Raw genomic sequence first — 19868 nt, forward strand, 5'->3', positions numbered from 1 at the left:
ATAGAGCGTAGTTGCATAGAGTGCATTGGGTTAGAGTGATGTAGTGTAGAGTGGTGCAGAGAACCGTGCAGTGGTAAAGTGCAGTGGCAGAGAGGGCAGTGTTGCAGAGTAGAGTGCTAGTAGTGTGCATTGGCGTAGAGTGCATTGGTGTGGAGCACAGTGGCGTAGTGTGGTGCAGGTTAGAGTGACATAGAGTAAATTGGTGTGGAGTTCAGTGGCGTACAGTGGTGCAGAGTAGAGTGATAGAGAGCAGTGGTACAGGGTAGAATAGAGTGGCTTAGAGTACAATGGAGTAGAATGCAGTGGGCTATTGTGCAGTGGCATAAAGTATTGCATAGTGGAGTATAGTGGCACAGAGTGCACTGGTGCTAAGTGGTTGGCGTAGAGTACAGTGGCACAGTGCATTGGTTTTAATAAGGGGGTGTAGAGTGCACTGGTGCAGAGTAGAGTGCAGTGGCACAGAGTAGAGTGTATTGGTGCAGAGTACAGTGGTGCAGAGTGGAGTTTTGTGGAGTTGATTTGTTTCATAGTAGAGTGGAGTAGTGCTTGGTGGAGTGCAGTGGCAAAGAGTGCAGAGTACATTAGAGTGGCATAGAGTGGATTGGTACAAAGTGCACTGGCATAGAGTGATGTGGTACAGGGTAAAGTGCATTTTCTTATTGTGCAGTGGCATAGGGTGCAGTTTTGCAGAGTAAAGTGGCACAGAGTGTAGAGTGCAGTAGCTCAAAGTGCAGTGTTGCATAGTAGAGTAGTGTGGGGTTAGAGTGCATTGGCATAGAGTTGAATGGTGTAGAGTAGAGAGGCATAGAGTTAAGCGGTGTACAGTGGAGTGATGCAGAGTAGAGTGCAGTAACGCAGTGTGGAGTGGAATGGAGTGGAGTGGAGTGAAGTGGCGTAGTGTTGAGTGGTGCAGAGAGAGGGCAATATGCATGGTGTGGTAGCATACTTCCATTACAGACAACACATCTTCAATTGAAATCACCATTACATTTGAACAAATATACAATTTTACTGATAAAAGTAAGTAGCGCACAAACGATAATGTGTGGAAATGTTATCTCCTATCACATAGTGTATTGATTTTGTTTTGATCATTTTTAAATATTTATTTTCACCACACTTCAGAATTACCCAAAAATGTGCTTCATTTGAACTTTTTTATTTCTGTAATATCTGCACAGTTAATTTATAGACATTTACATTTTGGTGTGTGCTAGAAAAAAAAATAACATTGTTCCTTTCTCAAGCAGCCCCCAGAGCCAATATGATTGTCTCATAAATCCCGTCTCTTCGAAGTCAAAGAAAGAAAAGTAATCACCAAGTTCCAGTGCTTAATTTGCACCAATGGACTCCAGTGCCAGCACTTAAATGCCAAAATCGACACTTATTACACTCTGCCACATGACGCCGCTGTTTGTCTAATTTAGAAGATTAGCAAAACAACAGTTGTTTATTAATTCAAGATGCACTAAAAAAGGACTGATACCTGCTGCCCAAGCAATTCATTTAGCTTTGGGTGCCTGGCATAGTCTCAGTTGTCACACTTGTAGGTGTGTGATGGCAGTAGTTGAGTTAGTACTGTCACTGGCAGTGCTGGCAGGGGCAATGGGTGGTGCAGGCTGCAGTGACCTCTTGACGAGGGCCAGGTGCTTGTTTTTTTTTTAAGTACCACCAAGCTTTCTGGATCACAGCCTGACATTTGACCTTGGTCTTTGAATGCACAGAAAAGGTTCAGAGAAGATCAAGATTTAAAGGCCGGTTTACATAGTGCCATTATCGGCAACTTCTCCCACTCCCGGTCTGAGCATGCAAGAATGAATAAATACACAAGACCCCTTTTGTTCTGGGAAATTATTGCTGCAGGTTTATTCCATACAAGAGTATGCAATATGTGGGTTATTTTATGGGCAATACAAGCCTGGTGAGCCAGCACTGTGGGACACCCCGTCAGTGCTACCTTTGATGATCCTCTTCCGGATCACGTGACACTTTGGTCTCTTCTACTCACACCCTTTTCAGTGCGGAGCGTAGCAGGGCAAACCCCCGGTTGGTCCGGCCCCCAACCGCCCGAAGGACTAACGGGGCGCCGTATCGGTTTTCCAGGAACCTGCCCTGAGGCTCCTGGTCTTTGGCTCTGGCACCCCTACTGTACCGCGCAGAGGTACCCTTACTGTACCTGTCTGCCGCTGAGGTACCCTTACTGTACCCGTCTGCTTCCAGATCGCCCTGTGACTCCTCCAAAGCTCTGGAGCCGGCTCCCGTCATCGCCAGACCCCCCCCCCCACACACAAGCTATAATGTCACCTGCAACCTGCTATTTCCAGTGCCTCCTGCAAGTCAAGCAGGAACAGGTCCATCCCCACAGGAGATAAGTGGACCCAATCCTTCTCAAACTATCCCTCGACTCTGGACTGAATCAGCTCGTGCCTGATGAAACCCAGACCCCTCTGGTCTGTGCACTTATGCATGGCACCATTGACCCTCTTACGAGAATGTTCCACCGCCTCGCTAGACCTGGCTCCGTGCCAGTTTCTGCGAGGGATGATTTCCGACCACCAGAGTTCGCATTGTCCCATGCGTTTGCTGATTTCCCCCAAGTCAGACTTCATGGTTTGTAATAGTGCCCTCCTCCCCATGGGAATAAGGTCGTTGCCCCCCAGGTGGATCACCAAGATGATGGGGAGGGCGCCTCCTAGAGCCAGTCGTTGCTTTAGTCTGTTAGTGATGCTGCTCCATCTCATTCCAGGGAAGCCCATCCAGACAAACTGTGTTTGCGTAAACCCCTGCATCCAATTCCTGCGTGCCACCCACTGAGCCATCCTGGCAACAAATAAGTGGCCAATCACCCACACTCGGGACCTGGTGAATAAACGGACGCTATCTTTTACAAACTTGTTTAATATCTATTGAATCACACTTTATCAAGATCACTACAAACCACGGCACTCATTATTATATTTACATGCTGATGCTTTATGGGCGAATGTAACTCTCAAAACAGCGCGATTGCCAGCGCCAAACCCTCTTAATGCCCTCCGGCTCCATGCCCACCTTGAATGCCGCCCCAATTCTAAATGAGTGCCTGGAATACTTTTTGTCGGGGCAGGCAAGGCCCGTGCGAGCCAGGCTGGCACACATGACCTGGTCGATCTGAAATTTAGTCAGGGGACCCAAGTCTGCATGTATCAGGAAGTACCCTTGTGCCGCAGGGCGCACAGACATGTAATCCCAAACTCTGGCCACTGGGCAATACCTTGGGTTTCCTAGCGGTTCCAAAACTACATCCGCCCCACGCCCTGCCTGATCTGTTTTGGACCTCCTGATATGTATCACTAGCTTGTCCGTTAGTTTGACATCCTGGTTGCTCAAGGCGACACCAGACGCGTCTGTTTTTGACCTGGCTACAAATTCGCCCATCCTAAACGCCCCAAAGAATGCCAGGCAGAAGGCTGCCGAGAATAGCTTGGCCTCAAATTGTGAGTGGATGACCTGGTGTACTACATCTAGCATCCCCTGTAGGGTGGGAAAGTCAATTGGGGCCCTAGAGTCTGGGGTCCTAACCTCATCTCTGGCCCATCCCTTGAGGGCCGCTCTGATCAAGAAGGACTTGGTTGGGTCCTGCCCCCCCCCCCCTTCAGCTTGGTGTCATGGCTCACCATCGCCAGGTGGCCACAGACCCACGAGTGGCTCTTCCCCTGATCTTTGGCCCATAAAACAAACGCTTTAACCTGCTGGTTCAAGGCAAGCGAGCCTGTGCTCAAAGTCTCTGTAACGCTTAGAAATGTGTCAAGATGGGCCATGTACTTCTTCCTGGTCTCCGGTGCCAAGGAGCATTCCCTCAACGATCTCAGCCGCTGCTCCAATGCAGGATGCGCCATAGGTGTTCTGGGAAGGGTGTCATCTCCGCTCTCGCTCGTGGCCAGACCTCCCGGTAACGGAGCCACTGAAAACGAGAGACAGCGTCATCTGCCACATTTTTGACCCCCTCGATGTGCCTAGCCCTAAACTCAATGTTGCTGCGCAAGCCGGCCCTGACCAATTCTCTCAATAAGCACAGCACCAGGATGCACCTTGCTGTCTGGCCATTGATTGGATGCACCACCGCCATGTTGTCGGACCAGAAAATGACCTTCCTGTCCGCCAACCCTTTGGGCCACAAATGCAGGGCAATCACAATGGGGAACAGCTCGAGTACCGTTATGTTCAAGGTTATCTTACGCTGCCGCCATGCATTAGGCCACTTCTGGGCACACCATTCCTCCCCATTATGGCACCGAAACCCTCTCTCCCTGAAGCATCTGTGAAGAGGCACAGTTCCGGGCTACCTGCTCAGGGGGCTCTCCATATGACTGTCCCATTGAAGTCGAGTAGGAACTCAAACCACATTGAAAGGTCCTCCTTCAGTCCACTGCCTAGCCTCACCAGGTGATGTTTCTTATGTACTTTGGCGGTAGCCCTAGCTAGCCTTCTGGAAAATACTCTCCCAGCTGGGATGACTCTAGCTGCGAAATTCAGTTTTCCCAGGAGACTCTGGAACGCACCAGATAAGGGTGGCCTTATCCTTGCCCAGTAACGCCTGGATATCCTGTCTCAGTTCCTCAACCTTCTCGGCAGGGAGCCTGGACTCACCCTTGATGGTGTCCAGTTCGACGCCGAGAAACGTGAGAACCTGGGTCGTACAATCAGTCTTACCCGGTGCCAGGGGGACCCCCAGATGCCCCACCAAACCTTGGAAGCACTGCAACCCCTCACTACACTCCTGGGTCCCTAAGCCCCTGATGAACAGCAAGTCATCCAGGTAGTGTGTCACTCCCTCGATGCCGTAGGCCCAGGAGAGCGCCCACTGGGGAAGGAGCTGAAAGCCTCAAATTACACGCAGGACACCATGCAGCCCATGGGCATGCAATGATCAAAGAACACCTCACCCTGCCATTTGAACCCTAGGAGGTGCTGACTGACCGGGTGACTCTGGAGCAGATGAAAGGCAGACTCAATGTCAGCCTTGGCCAGCCAGGCCCCCTTTCCTGCTCTCCTGACCATGTCCACTGCCATGTCTAGGGAGTAGTAAGAGACTGAACATGACCCCTCTTCTAACCAGTGGTTCACAGAGTCGCCCTCAGGGTAAGACAGGTGGTAGATCAATCGATAGGTCCCAGGCTGCTTCTTGGGGACCACACCCAGTGGGGAGATAAGGAAGGGCTCAGGGGGGGGGGGGGTGATTGAAGGGACCCGCTACCCTGCCCAGAGCCACCTCCTTCCGGACCTTCTCCCTTACTAGTCCCGGCAATTCCCTGGCTGACTTGAGATTCTCTGCATCCCTGCAACCCAGGGGGCCCTGGTATGGCATCCTAAACCCTTCGATGAAGCTGTGAGCTAAAAGCAATCTGTCTTTGTGGTTGGGATAGGACCTGAGCAGGGGGAGGAGGTTCCGTAAGATGATGGGGGAGGGACCCTTGACATTTGAGGTTGGTAGGATGACGCTCGCCGGCATTGGGGGATGAGCGGGGGGAGGGGTTGGGTGGGAATTCACGGGTGATTCTGTCTCCTCTGTTATTAGCTATCTTGTCTGCCAGTGGGAGGCGGAGGACCATCTCACCTGATAGTGCATGACACGGCCGTGTGCGTGGCCCTACACTTGCTGCAGCTGTGGGCAAACTTGCAGACCTTGCCCCAGGAGCAGGACCCGGCATTATATAGCCTGCAGGTGCCGGAGTTGATTTTCCTACTCCCTTGCTTCTGTCCCCTTGCCTGGCTCCCTCGAAAAGGCTGTTTGAAAGGGTGTTTTCCAGTCTGCTTAGTCCCTTTCTGATTGTCCCACTCCTTCTGATTCTTGCCCGCCCCCTCCCTGTGCTCAGCGGTGAATTTACACATGTGTTGAACCCAGAGCTGGATCTCTTTTTGATCACACCCTAACTCCGGGCATATGGCCATTCTCTTATGGAAGTCCTGATCATAGTTGAACCACCCGACCCCTCCTGACACTTTAGCCTCCTGCTGTATGGTGTGGGAATATTGCATTAATGCCTGCCCCTGCTCTGGATACTTCTCCATAATTACTGCCAACAGTATGGTGAATGCCTCAACCCAGTTCTCAATCGTTTTCTCGGGCCAGCGTTGGTATCTCATCTTCTTATCCTCCTCTTCCCCCCATTTTCCTAGTATCTGCCCCTGCTGCCCCGTGCATGAGTAAGGCCAGGATATCAATGAATTTCTGCCTCCATATCCCCTCTTTGGCCGCCTGGGGCACTTGCCAAGACAGTGAGCAACGCCCCGAGGCCAAGGGTGCCACAGTGACAGGTGGCTGGGGTGCCGTCACCGCTGCTGATTTGGGGGGGCTCGGTGGGGGAGGAGATGGTGCTGGGCTGTAGTGGGGTGGTCGTCACAGCCCCCAGCAAGGAAAGGAACCAAATCGAGCTGGACAGCTTAAAACAAATAGGGCCAGCAACTAGAAAGCAAGTGAATGTGAGTTACAAACCTCACAGCCAATGGTAAACAATGGGCAGAATGCATTCCCAGGGAAGCTTTCCGAATGTCCCCAAGTGGTCGTCAGCAAACCAAACAGCGAGACTTTGACCTAAAAACACAGGCATTTGAAGAAAAGAGGTGTGATCAGATGAAACAAGTTCAGATTGAATCATGAGCAGTGTTCATGCACATTCCTTCTATTAGGGACAGCACACCCTTACCAGGTGTGGAGAGGGGGTAGTTTGCATGTAGGCTTCTTGCTCAGTCGTGCACCCCTGTGCTAACATAAAGACGCTGCTCATGCGGGGCAGAATCAGCATGGGAGCTAACAGGCTGATTGTGGGGAGCACATTATATCCACGCAGGCCATGGCAGCACTTCTATACTTAGACAGTCTCTGTTGTCTGCTTTACATTAAACATAACTCTCCACAAAGCACAGTGAAAGGTCTCATCATCGCAAAAACACAGAGATTTTGTTTCTGGGCCCATGGGTTAAAAGACTGCTACAGCACTTTGCAGTATTGGAGAAGTGCCTGGAACAATATTTCAAGAGTTAGGATTTGATAAGGCATAGGTAGTGCAGGGAAGGTTTCTCCTTTTGAAAAAAGGCGAGGATGATCTCTTTAAGACTGGCTGAAGGATTCATGTGGAGCATGTGCAAGGCAAGCGTACTTGTGCTGCTCTTGTTTGAAAGAATGTTGGCAGCCATTCCAGTAAAGAAGTCATTAGTTTGTTTTTCCGTTTCGTCAAGCACTCAATAAGTGTCGCACCACCCTTGCAGCAGAATGACTTAAATACATACATCAATTAACCCTATTTTTTTACATTTATAAACAATAAAGTACATGTCGGCTTGGAAGCCTGACTAAACGAGTACTGCTACACCGACACAAATTCCTGCAGCCGCTAACTGGGTATTTTACGGCTACAGATGTTCATTAATCACTTTATCACTAAGAGCTATGGGTGGCTGCCAATAAATCACACGGCCAAACAGCACAGTTTCACTCCGGAATCCAACAGCATGCCTTCTAAGGTGAATAAAGTGAAAGCCTGCTCGCAAACTCGATTAAGGGAGGATGGGAAGAAGCAGACAGACAGTGGAGAAATGCAATACAGAGCCAGCTACAAAAAAATCACTCTGTAAAATGCATCAATAAAAAGAAAAAAATAGCTCCCAAAATCACAAGCAGTGGAAGGACACAAGTACTTGGGCCATGCTGTAGGGAAGGGCCACACACAAGAAGAGGAAGTGGAGACTGCGGGGCTCACCTGCGCGATGCAAGCAATTGAGAGCGACAATGATGCCAACCAATGATAAGTAATGGGCAGCCTCCAAGGCCACTGATAGTAAACAACATGTCTCGAAGAGACAGCACATCCGCTGTCTATGTGAGACCTAATGAAATAAGTGTCCTGCTGGCCCCCTGCAGAATGTGATAAGGGCCTTTCGAGTCTCCAATATCCCACAGATATTCATAGGCTTTAAACTGAATGAGGGACCCATGAAGGGTCGGGGCCACCTGAGGGCCTGCCCCCGTCGCTGCACCTCTTGGGCCGCAGAAGCACCCCTGCCGTACTAGGATTAGCACCAGCACGTAGTATGGTAAAAGATTTAGGGCCTGAGCAAGTTAGATTTACACGATGAACAGCGTGTCCTCGCTCTTGGTAAAGTTTCTGCTGCCAAATAGGTTTCCTTAAGCGTCCATGTATACAGTTTTGTGCAGTAGAGCCACATTTAGAGAATGGTGGTATTTCCAAAAACCTGCAGAGATTGAATTACCATAAAAAATACTGCATCCACTTATTTTATGATTTGTGGTATATTCCCTTTGGAGTTATCCTGTGAGAAAATACCAAAAGCAGTATCTCCACAGTGTCATTTTATTGAACTATTTATTTAGGAAATGATGGTAAAGATACACAAAAGGAACAGTAATACATCCGAATACACGATAAATACCCCCACGTCTAATTAGCGACAGTTCAAAATGCCTCTGCTGTTTATTTATTGAAGATACAACTACAGAAACAGAGATTACAAGAGGAGAAAAAAAATCACAAATTCTATTAGCAGAATGCTAGTAAAAAACATACAACATATTCTGATATTTTAATGTTTAAATGTAATCTTCTTGCATGTAGGAGGTGTTATTAAATTACGTGGCAAATATTCCATTATCAGAGCAATGGTGAATGGTTTTGCTGTTACGGAGGCTGTTGATATCCCCATCTTTTCAGATGAAATTAGACATATTTCCTAAATCAAGGAAAAGGGCCATGAGTGAAGGAAAGACCTATTCAACTTGTAGCCGAGGATTACATTTAAGCAATTAATAATTCCTCCCAGAGGGTAACTGCTACGCGCCAATTTTAAAGTGTCAAAATTAAAATATGTTGCAGCTGACACTTTTTTGCGTCAGTCAGTCAATTTTCCTAGCCCCATTTAGTGCACTGATTACAGACTGGTAATATTCATTACCCCACGTACTCATCCTCTCAATACTGCTTACATACTAGGTTTGTCCACCTCCCTCAGACGCCTCCTGACTTACCCACAATAAAACACATTTCTCTGTCCTCCCACAGGGCCAGACTGGCTGTTGCGGGCACCGGGCGTTTTACCGGTGGGCCGAAAGGGTGGGGCCCGGTTTTTGAGTGGTGGGGGTCTTTTTTGTTAACGGGGGCTGGTTTTGCAGCAGTGCTACAATATCGGCCAAACCACAATAAGGAGCTGAAGGGGCAGAGAACAGGTCGTCCCCCACTCAGAAATCTGTATACAATAAAGGACCTGTTCACACAGTGAGCACATAATTCATACAATATCGGCCCCCTGTAACAAAAGCAGCAGCAGTGCTTCTCACTAGCACCCCCTACTACCCCCTCCCCCGTACCACGAAGGAGCCGGTCCAACTGAATTGCCAGGGCTGGTTTGTGCTCCCAGTCCAGCCCTGTCCTCCCATGTTGTCTCCTGCCAAAGCTTAGGGTTATAAATGGGGTGACAACCCAGAGCATTTCCTGACATACACAAGCATCAGAGAGAGAGGCCATGACAATGAGACTGGAGAGACAGAAGTAAGTACTGGGTTGAGGAAGAGTATTAAGAGTAAAGAAGATTACTATTAAGTAATCGGTGTTATACCTCTTTGTAGGAATCTGCCTTTTCTGCCTGGTCACTGGGTATTTTATGCCTTTTGCTTGACCATTTATTTTTGCTGGCATTACAACTCTGTGTACTTTACCCTACTAACCATTGGTAAAGTGTCTGTGCTTCCCCTTTAAACATGGTTAAATTGGTATATTCCTAATCAGTGTATTTAACTTACCTGTAAGTCTTCAGTACAAAGGTCTTCAAACTGCAAATACTTGTAAATGAAGATGACCTAGAAGGACAACTCTGTTTATTTGTCGCATTTCCAGGCTGTCTCCATTTACAGCAGTAGAGGTACATAAAAAGCATGGGAACCGTGATTCTAAGGGCTTAATTATGCATCTGGCAGTCCACGAACCGCGAAACTCATAGGAGCGTGACAGCGGCTGTCTCTCGACCGCCCTATTACAATTAGGGTGGTTGGACCACTATTGCTCTGCTGCAGCACCAATGATCGGCCATTCCTTGGCTGTGTTGCTGTGGTCAGGAGACATTAATATGCTTGGTGGGACCTCTGCGTTACCCCCTGGGAGTGCTGGCCATTCCCAATGGGGTCACAAATTGCACATGCCTCATGAACATTAATGAGGCAGGCAATTTGCGACCCCATTAGGAATCGCAAACACTATTTTACATTCCATTTTGCGAGTCGCAAATTGTGAGTTGCAAAATGACGCAATGTGCGACTCTCAAATTGTAAGGGTCCTACATCTGGCCCTGTGACTGTACCAGTTTGACTATGTGATTGGACTTAATTTGTGGGTTTTTAGGGGCTAGTTGAGTCGCACAAGAGAAGATACATGTCAAAAACGATGTTTCTGAACTAGTAACAAGTTGTTTTTCTGCTTCCAAATTGGCACTTCTACACTGCTCTGATGAGTCCCCAATCTTTCAGACAAAATCACTGAGAGTGTGGGGGCCACAATAAGCTTCCCCTGGCATTCTAACTGTTTTGATCTGATAACAGGCAAATATTTGCTTATTCTTGTGCTTTAGAAGAAATAGGGTATTCCTCATGAAACAGTTTCCTGTCAGGTTTGCAAAGCACTCCAACTCTGATTGGAGATGTTTTGTCTATTCTTTCACACTTTACCAGGCCATAATTAATTCAAATGACTCCTAGTGATCTTTCAGAAATTGGTACAACATAGACAGTTGAATTTGGTGAACAAATTGAATCAGATTCTGCCAGCAGACTATGGGACAAGAATTTCGTAACTATGATATTGTGTGATATAATTTTTGTGTTACAAATATAATTTACAAAAGATAACTCCACTAGAACTAATAATAGTAAATCTACACCCAATAGGTCGATATTTTTAAAGGATATTTTGGCCACAAATATTCTGTCAGATGATATTTTTTCTAACAAGACTCTGACATACATATGTCTCAGGGCACTTTTGCTCATGTTCGCCGCTTGATGGTTACTAATTTTAATCTTCACATAACACTATATTGAACATACTGGACACCACTAAGGTTGTTACACTGACACGTCAAGGAAACTTTGACATGCATTGGATGTAATCAGGCTAGTGTCAGTTTGGTCTGTGCCTTGCAACACATCCAGATATCATGGCTTTAGAGATAAAAAGGGTGACTCAGAGTTTGCTGTCACAAAAGCGATGGAATACTCTATTGGTCAAACTCACCATCCGCCCACCAGATTTAGGCCCCGGGGAACCTTAAGTAGGTAGACGACAGAGCTTACTCTGGCTCGGTCACTGATATACTCCTTTGACAGCCCTATGAAGTATGGGGTGTTGAAGGTTATCCATCTGATCATCCGTCTGATTTACAGTGGGCAATCAGACGTTGTTTTTTTTGCTGGCAGTCACAGTAAAAATGGAAAAAATTAAAATGCTCCCCACACCATGAGAGAAAACTCTCATGGTGTTGGGGTCATTAATGTAACTTTTTTTCAAAAACAAACTCCTACTTTGGGAGTTTGTTTTTGAAAAAAGTAAAAGTCTGTAAACGTTTGGGGGACAGCCGTCCTGTTTGACGGAGCCGTCCATCAAACGTTTACAACATTATAGGAACCGCCATGATGGCAGTTCCTGTCAATGTTAAAGGATGCCCACAGGGCTAAAAGGCCTCTCCAGATTTGGGGGATGGGATGTCTGTCAGGGTGATGGAGTGATTTACTCCATTGTCCTCCAAACTCTAAATTAGGCCCTTTGCTTTCATATAATAATCCAGATCTTCACAACATTATTACGCCATCTACACAGCGCATCCTTTTCGGGCATGTTGGTACTTCATTTTAGTGGGATATTTAATCCCTTTGTATGTATAATTTTTTGGCTTGTATTAGCTGGGGCTTGGCTCCAGCTTCAGCCCTTGCTTCCCACCAGTGAACAATGGTATTCTGATTTAATAATTTGGTACTAGGCCAAGGAAATTTTAAGTGTTCTTTACATATTATTAAGTTTCATGTAACTTGAGGATTCAATTATTATTTCATTTATTCTTGAATTATAAAGATTGTACACAGTTGGTGCGCTTTTGGGCTAGTTATAAAACAAAGTTAATTTTATGATATTTTATTTCTCATTATGCTCTTCCTTCTCTCCAGCCTGTTTTCCTTGCTATGTATCACATGCACAAACCTAGCCACACACAGAAACACACACACATTCCTTTTGCCCTTTTCCTTATTTACTGAGACACAATCTGATAATTTCCGATTAACTTTGTTCTATAAGTATTTTCAGATAGAAAGGCGAGGCACCTGCAACTCGGAGGGGGAGGGGGTATTGGGGGCCGCAAGAGAATATTCATGAAACTAATAACACCCACAGCCTCTCTGCAACACAATGAAAAAATGCACTCTTATTTAACAATGTAAAACTACTTCCTCTGCTTTTCAGATGTTGTCTAAACTCTTAGGAGTATGCATTTAGGCCCTGGCCCCTCTCCTATCGCCGAAGCAGATTGGAATCATTCAGCACGAGATTTACAGTCAGAGAGATTACAAAAGTTATCCAACTACCGGAAATGGATCCCTTATACACACAGCAGAGATGTAAGCGCCATATAGCTAGCAACAGCAGGACTATTTGAGACTCGTTGAAGAGACCCACATTTTGAAATACACTCAGGGCCGGCTTTAGCGCTGGTGGCGCCCAGTGCGACAATGTTGGTTGACGCCCCCCCCCCCAATGATCACCTCCACCACGGCTATCTCTCACTAGCACCCTTTAACGGTGACCAAGTCTCCACAACCACTCTCTTAGATTCATTGAATTAGTTATATAGCTCCACTTATACCAGTAAAGGGTGTCAGAGCACTTGCATCACACACACATTACACAGAAACAATTAGACTAAGGTTTGTAAATCAGTTTATAGGAAATGTTACATAAGCTAAAGGACTAATCGTGTAGGAGTCACATGTCATCCATACTGGTAGGCAGTATAGTTTGAGTGCTTGGTGTGGAGAAGCACAAACTCAGAGTCGAAAAAGAAACAGCATAGTTGGGAGTTTTCTTTAATAAAACGAATCGATTTCTACCAAAAGTTACCCTTTTTGCAACATTAATCTATGCTCTAATTTATACTTTGCAGTGTGTATGCAGCTCTATGATGAAAGTTAATAACTCATTGTGCTATATTAGGACTTTAAGTTATCAATTGCAAGGAACAAAATTATGTCTCGTTTAAAAGCAGTAACCTGCTGATCTATTTATATTATTATTATTATTATTATTATTAAATGAAATTTGTAGAGCACACTGACACCATGGGTTTCCTGGCGCTATAGGACAAAGGTGATACACAATCTGGGGTTAGTGCAGGGTTAGCAGGGTGAGGGAAAGAGAAACGTTTTGAGCAGCTTCCTAAAATGAAGGAGGGAGCTGCTCGATTTGATGATCAGGGGAAGGGAGTTCCAGAACTTCGGTGTCAAAAGGGCGAACCTTCGTCCGCCAAATTTGTTGGTTCTGGTTTTGGGTATGACAAGTGAATTAAGATGAGCAGAGCGAAGATTGCGATTTGGGCAGTAGGGAGTGATGAGGGAAGTCAGGAAAGCAGGGCTGGGGCAGTGGAGGGCTTTGAACGTGAGGCAGCCCAACTTGAAGGCCACCCTCTGTTCTATGGGCAGCCAATGTAGTTTATGCATCAGAGGTTTGGCAGATTGCCATTTTGGAGATTTGAAGATGATACGAGCTGCCTGGTTTTGGACCACCTGAAGGCGGTGGAGAAGGGTTTTGGGAAGTCCGTGGTAGATGCAGTTGGAAAAGTCCAAGCGGGAGAGCACAAGAGATATGATTACTTGAATCAGAGCAAGTGGGGGGAGCAGGTGTCTGACCTTCCGGATCTTTCTGAGTTGGAAGGAACAGGATGAAATCACGGAGCCGACATGAGGTCGGAGAGAGAGTTCGGCGTCGATAGTCACGCCGAGACTTTTTACAGAGATCGAAGGGGTCGGTGGGAGGCCCAGTTCAGTGGGCCAGAACTGGGTTCCCCAGAAAGAGGGGCTGGAGCCCGGGAGAAGAAGCTCGGTTTTACCGGGGTTCAGCTTCAATTGGTTGGAATTATATGCAGTGTTTAATCTACATGGTACATGTTTTTTGCAGCAGGCACATTAACCCTCTGCACTACCTACACAACAATCAAAACATCAACTATACAAAACTCCAATCTCTCTCCACGATGAACAATAATTACAAGTGTTAACTTTACATTTCTGTGAGGCCTGGTAATTGCCGGAGGAAAGGAACGCGGCAGCAGGCGCTTTAAAAACGTAATAAACTTGAAAGCACGGCGCCCCCAGGAAGCCAGCACCCGGTGCGGTGGCACCAGTCGTACCGCCCTAAAGCCGGCCCTGAATACACTCCTCACAGAGAGCCTCAAAGAACCATTCCTTTTAAAGAAAAGCGGACATATATAGAGCGACTTATTTATGTATTCTTGCTTGAATTACTTGTTTGTTGAGCAACGATCCAAACAATTGCAAGATTCCCCAACCCTTCGCCCGTATGATAAATAAATATAAACACATGGTCCTGATGAAGATGGAGACCAATAATACTGTCTATTGAAACGTACGTCGGCCAGAAAGTGTGACACCACAGACATCAGCACAGCAGCCGAGGGTGGATGTTGTCACCCCGCTTGTTACCAATTGTGCATGCAGTGTTGCTCTGGGGCGAGGAATGAAAGTGTATAGTATGCTAGTGATATGAGTGTGAGTCTTATGAATGAGGTGTGAGTGTAGGGGACTGTTTCTTTTTCCTTTTATTTCAAGTTTTGCCATATGAATTTCACCGGTAAAAGTTTTTTGTAATTCAAAATGTCAAAAAGAAAAGAAATTATATAATGTTAATTTTTGAATCATGATATAAAGAATTGTAATGTCATGTTGTAAACTTCCAAATTTTGATAAAAATGAAAAAAAAAAAAAAAAAAATATGAATTAATAGTAGACACAAGTTGTTGTGTGGAGACCAATATTATTGGAGCCCCTTGTTTGAGCATTTTACAAGCCAAAGTTGAAGAAATATAGGTTGTGTGGGAGGTTGCTTTTGCAAATATACTCTGTTTCTCTTTTCCCCCTCCTCCCAGACCTTCCAAACACACAAGTTTAGGGGGTGCCTTACTATAGCATCGTCGTCTGGTAGATTCAGGATTTTTCACATCTCAATTAGGGAGCAAAACTTAAGAATCAAACCCTGCTATTTGAAGATGAGGTGAAAAGGATTCCCTCAACTATATTTTATGTTTTTTCTTCTCAGGAAGTCGGTAACCCATTTGAAGTTTCTGTGTTTCTGGAGGGTTATCACTGAGAGGTTCGGAAATAGGAGCTCCCATTGCCCCAGGACTTGATTGGCTCCCCCTCTTTTGGCGCGCTGAGGATTTCTTCTTTTATCTTGAAGTTATGGAGGCATGCCAGAATGTCTGGTGTTTTGAAGTCCCCTGCACTGGGACGTTCCTCCCTTTAGACTTTGTCTATTTTGATCTCAAGGTTGTCTTTGGTTGAGAGTTAATGCCTCACAGTCTCTGAACTTATTGCTCCATATCAGAGCTTTACTCATAGTAGGGGCACCTCTAATTCTTATATTTTGCCAATGAGAGCGTTTTTTCCAAGTCCTCTACATGTGCTTGTAAATCACGTTTTTGTTCTTTTAGTGTGACAAGTTCCTATTGTAGCATCTCAACCTCTTTATCCTGCACCATGCTGGAATAGTCAAGTACTGACACTTTTCCTATATCCATGAGATCCTGTTTCACTTCTCGTAGTTCCCTGGTCAATTATTGTTTTACTGTACGAAAGTACCCCCTCAGGGTTCCACAGAGGGACTCCATAAAGACTCTTGTCAAGGGCGCATCTACTGCATTTTGATGGACTGTTGGGACATTTGCTGAGCGTCAAGACAAGTGGCCTTCTTTACTAAGCTGGTCTGGTTTAGGCATTGCAGATCTGGTGAGCATGCCCCTTGGATGAGGTCTTTCTTGCTGTTCCCTACTGCCATTTTGGTGGCAGCGAACAGGCATGTGCATGTTCTGTGATCATATATTGCGAGGTCCACGGCAATAAAACTATATTTGCAATACGTGCTAGTACACAGGAGGGTGTGTTGTGTCTCTACAACTGCCATGGATTGCCCAAGATGACTCGCGTCGCCTGAGCTGTCCCTCACTTATAGTCTGCATTGCCAAAATGTATTCAAGATGCTCCGCTACTATGTTCATGTCAAGCTTTTATTTCCGAGCCCCCCAGTCAACAAATTCTCACCATGTCAATTCAGCTATGGATCCAATGTAAGAGCACTAAGGTAGGCAGTGCGTCTTTAGGGGGGCCTTGTCTGGGTCCTGGAGAGACCATTATATGCTCTGTGTGATATTGTAGTGGAGTTCATCCCATCTGTAAGGCTCGCCACTGATGCACTTCCTGGGCCACCTCCAAGGCCGCAGTCCTGAGGACCACAAGGGCAGCAATGTCTCCTCCAACCCCGCTCTTAAATGCCAGCCTATGTCTGAAACCCTACCTTCTGCAAGGTGAGGCTGACTGTGCTGCTCAGCAGCCGCCACTTGGTACTGGACATGTCCCCTGGCCCGTTCTGGGATCAGCAGCTCCTTCTCAGTCTTAACCCAGGGGCTCGCTTGACTCATATCGACCACTGTGCCACTTCCGTTAGCCCAGGACTCTTACAGCTCTCCATTGGGTGGTGTTTGACATCTTGCAGAAGGCCACTGACAATCAACTACAGTTCTCTCCCTTCACTGGGGCTTAGGATGCACCACCTTTTATGGATTGGACATGCCATGCCACCTTTGCACGCAGCTCGAGACCATCATTTGTGTTGAGGTCCACTGATCCGCAGCTTCAAAGCTTGGGAGCACCTCCATGCACCAGGTTAGTGAGTGGGTGCCATCTTACAGCTCAACACCCCTGGCTCACAGCTTCTTTTTCAGTGGGAACCTGGGCCACCCGAGGCAAGCAGCCACTGGCCGAATTATCTCCAATCTTTATGTAGTACCTCTCAGCTAGTATCAGGGCTGCATAGTTGACATTTTCTCAGATTTTTGGCCGGTGCTGGGCTTAGGGACAGTAGCAGTGTCCTACCCCGTCACCATCTTAGTCACCAATTCTGAAAATTAAAATGTATGTACATATGAGCTGTAACACAACATGAAAAAGTGGTAGTTACACTGAGCACTAGCTAAACAAGCATTTGCAATGCAATCTGTCTCGCATTTGTGAAAGTTAGAGCTATTGGCATTGTGTCAGACCCCCACAATTCTCACCTTGTGTTTGCGGAGGAATCCCACAGGGACGACAGGAGCAACCCCTACCTGAACCCTTCTGTTACTGGAAGGACTTAATACACTAGCCAGTTTCAGGAGGGAACCGGGGGAGATTGCCAGGAAGGGTGGTGCGAGTGGGACTGTGGATGACGTGACGGGGATACCCTTCGTGGCTCCTAGGCTGTGTAGCAGTTCGCGACCCCTAAGGCAAGAGAGGAAACAGGGGTGACTATAGCACAGGGTTAGAGCGGGACATGCACACCCCCCGAACACAGTACGAAGTGGAGCAGTGCTCTCTTCTGGTTACCTGTGAGCGTGGTGTTCTTGAACTGAAGAAGTTCAGGTGGTATCAAACGAGGTCTTTGCGGAGAGTGAAGGAAAAGACTCCGAAGGTATGCCAGGGTCCGAGCGCTCCTGCGCTCTGAGGAAGGATCAAGTACCAGGAAAGCGCCACTGCGCTGGAGGGAGGAATTACAGGTGTGGCGACTTCGTGCCGTCGCACAAGTCGTATGTGAAAGTAAGCAAGGGAAGGCGCCACTGCGCTCTGGGGGACAAGTAGGCAGTTCTGTCGACTTCGTGCCGTCGCACGAGTCGTCTCAACAAAGGTAAAAGCGCAACTGCGCTCTGGGGTTATAAGGCAGCGATGGCGACTCCGTGCCGTCGCACGAGTCGTCTCAATAAAGGAAAAGCGCCACTGCGCTCTGAGGTAACCAAGGCAGGTAAGGTGACTCCGTGCCGTCGCACGAGTTGTCGGAAACGTAAAGGAAAAGCGCCACTGCGCTCTGGAAGGAAATAGTGCAAAGGGTGGCTCCGTGCCAATTTAGAAGTAAGGCTGGATCTTTGGGCGCCCTTGCGCGGTCCGGACCGACTGTCCGGTTGCTGGAAGAGCCTTCGCTACGCTCCTGCGTGCCTGCGAAGCTCAGGAAAAGAATCCGAAGCGCCGAGCCTGCCGTCCTCCGCAGTGATAAGCTCAGGTAACCGGAAGTGACGGCCGGCCGGCGGCGTCCACTACGTGCCGCCGAAAGACTAGACTGCAACCTGCCGGGACCACCCAGGGGGAGGAGTCCCGTGTCTACTGAGGAGTGCCCCGCTTCTGGGTTACAGGTGAGGGGCGCAAGGAAACATGACAGCACCCACCCTGAAAACAGATCCACCCACCCGGTCACAGAGGGGTAACAGGGCGAGGTTTCTGGGGATGCCGGGCATGAAAAGCTCTGACTAAGGAAGGAGCATTACGGACGTGTGACAGGGGTTCCCAGGAGCGTTCCTCTGGGCCGTAGCCTTTCCAGTCCACCAGGTAAAACAGTTTTCCCCTAGTTCTGCGGGAATCAAGAATGGCCCGAACCTCGTATTCCACGTGGCCTTCAACGGGAACAGGAGGAGGAGGTTCCGCCAAGGAGCTGTCTGGATGCACAGGGCGTAAGAGGGAAACGTGAAAGACAGGGTGTATTTTCATGTGAGATGGTAGGGAAAGCTTCATGGCCACTGGGTTGATGATCTGGGTTATGGGATAGGGACCCACGTATCGGGGCAACAGTTTCTTGGGGCCATGCATGTTGAGGTTCTGGATGGATAACCATACCTTGTCTCCCACTACATAGGCTGGTTCGGGTTGCCGGTGTTTATCGGTGTTGTGTTTGTAGTATTCTTTGGCCTTAGCGAGTTCAAAACGAGCCTGTTGCCATATGGTGCGGAGGGAAGCATGGTGTTCCTGGATAGTAGGCATTCCACACGGCCGAGCTTCCACCCAGGGGGTCGTTCTGGGATGATATCCCTGGAGGCAATAAAACGGGGAAACCCCTGTCGCCGCATGTTTGCTGTTATTGTAGGCGTACTCCACGATCCACACCACTGTGGACCAGTCGGTTTCCATAGACAATAGCAGGCAACGGAGGTACTGCTCCATAGTGCGATTAGTACGTTCGGCCTGGCCATCAGTTTGGGGATGGTAGGAGGACGATAAACAGGCATCCATCTGTAATATCGAACAGATTTCAGTCCAGAATCTGGACACAAATTGGGTACCTCTGTCCGTTATCAAAACTGATGGGATGCCATGTAACCGTACCACGTTCTGCATGAACAGGGCTGCCAGTTCTGCCGCTGACGGTAGATGCGTTAGAGGAATGAAATGCGCCATTTTTGTCAAGTGGTCCACAATAGTAAGAACGGTGGTGTGTCCTGTAGAGGTCTTCGGGAGCTCTACCACGAAGTCCATCGAGACCGTGTGCCACGGGCAAGGCGGAACTGGAATGGGGTGTAACAACCCCACCGTGGGTTGTGAGAGCGTTTTTCCTTGAGTACAGATGGCACATCGGGCGACATAGGCTTGTGTGTCATGGTTGAGGGTGGGCCACCAGAAGTGTCTCTGCAGTAATTCCTTGGTTTTTTGGTACCCTGGGTGATCAGCTAAGGGGTGGTCGTGGCACAGGACCATTGCCTGTAGTTGTTGAGTGAGCAATGGTAGATAGTATCGTCCGTCTTTGAACAGG

The sequence above is a fragment of the Triturus cristatus genome, chromosome 1_2 (genome assembly GCF_964204655.1).
Source record: "Triturus cristatus chromosome 1_2, aTriCri1.1, whole genome shotgun sequence".
Taxonomy (NCBI): Eukaryota; Metazoa; Chordata; class Amphibia; order Caudata; family Salamandridae; genus Triturus; species Triturus cristatus.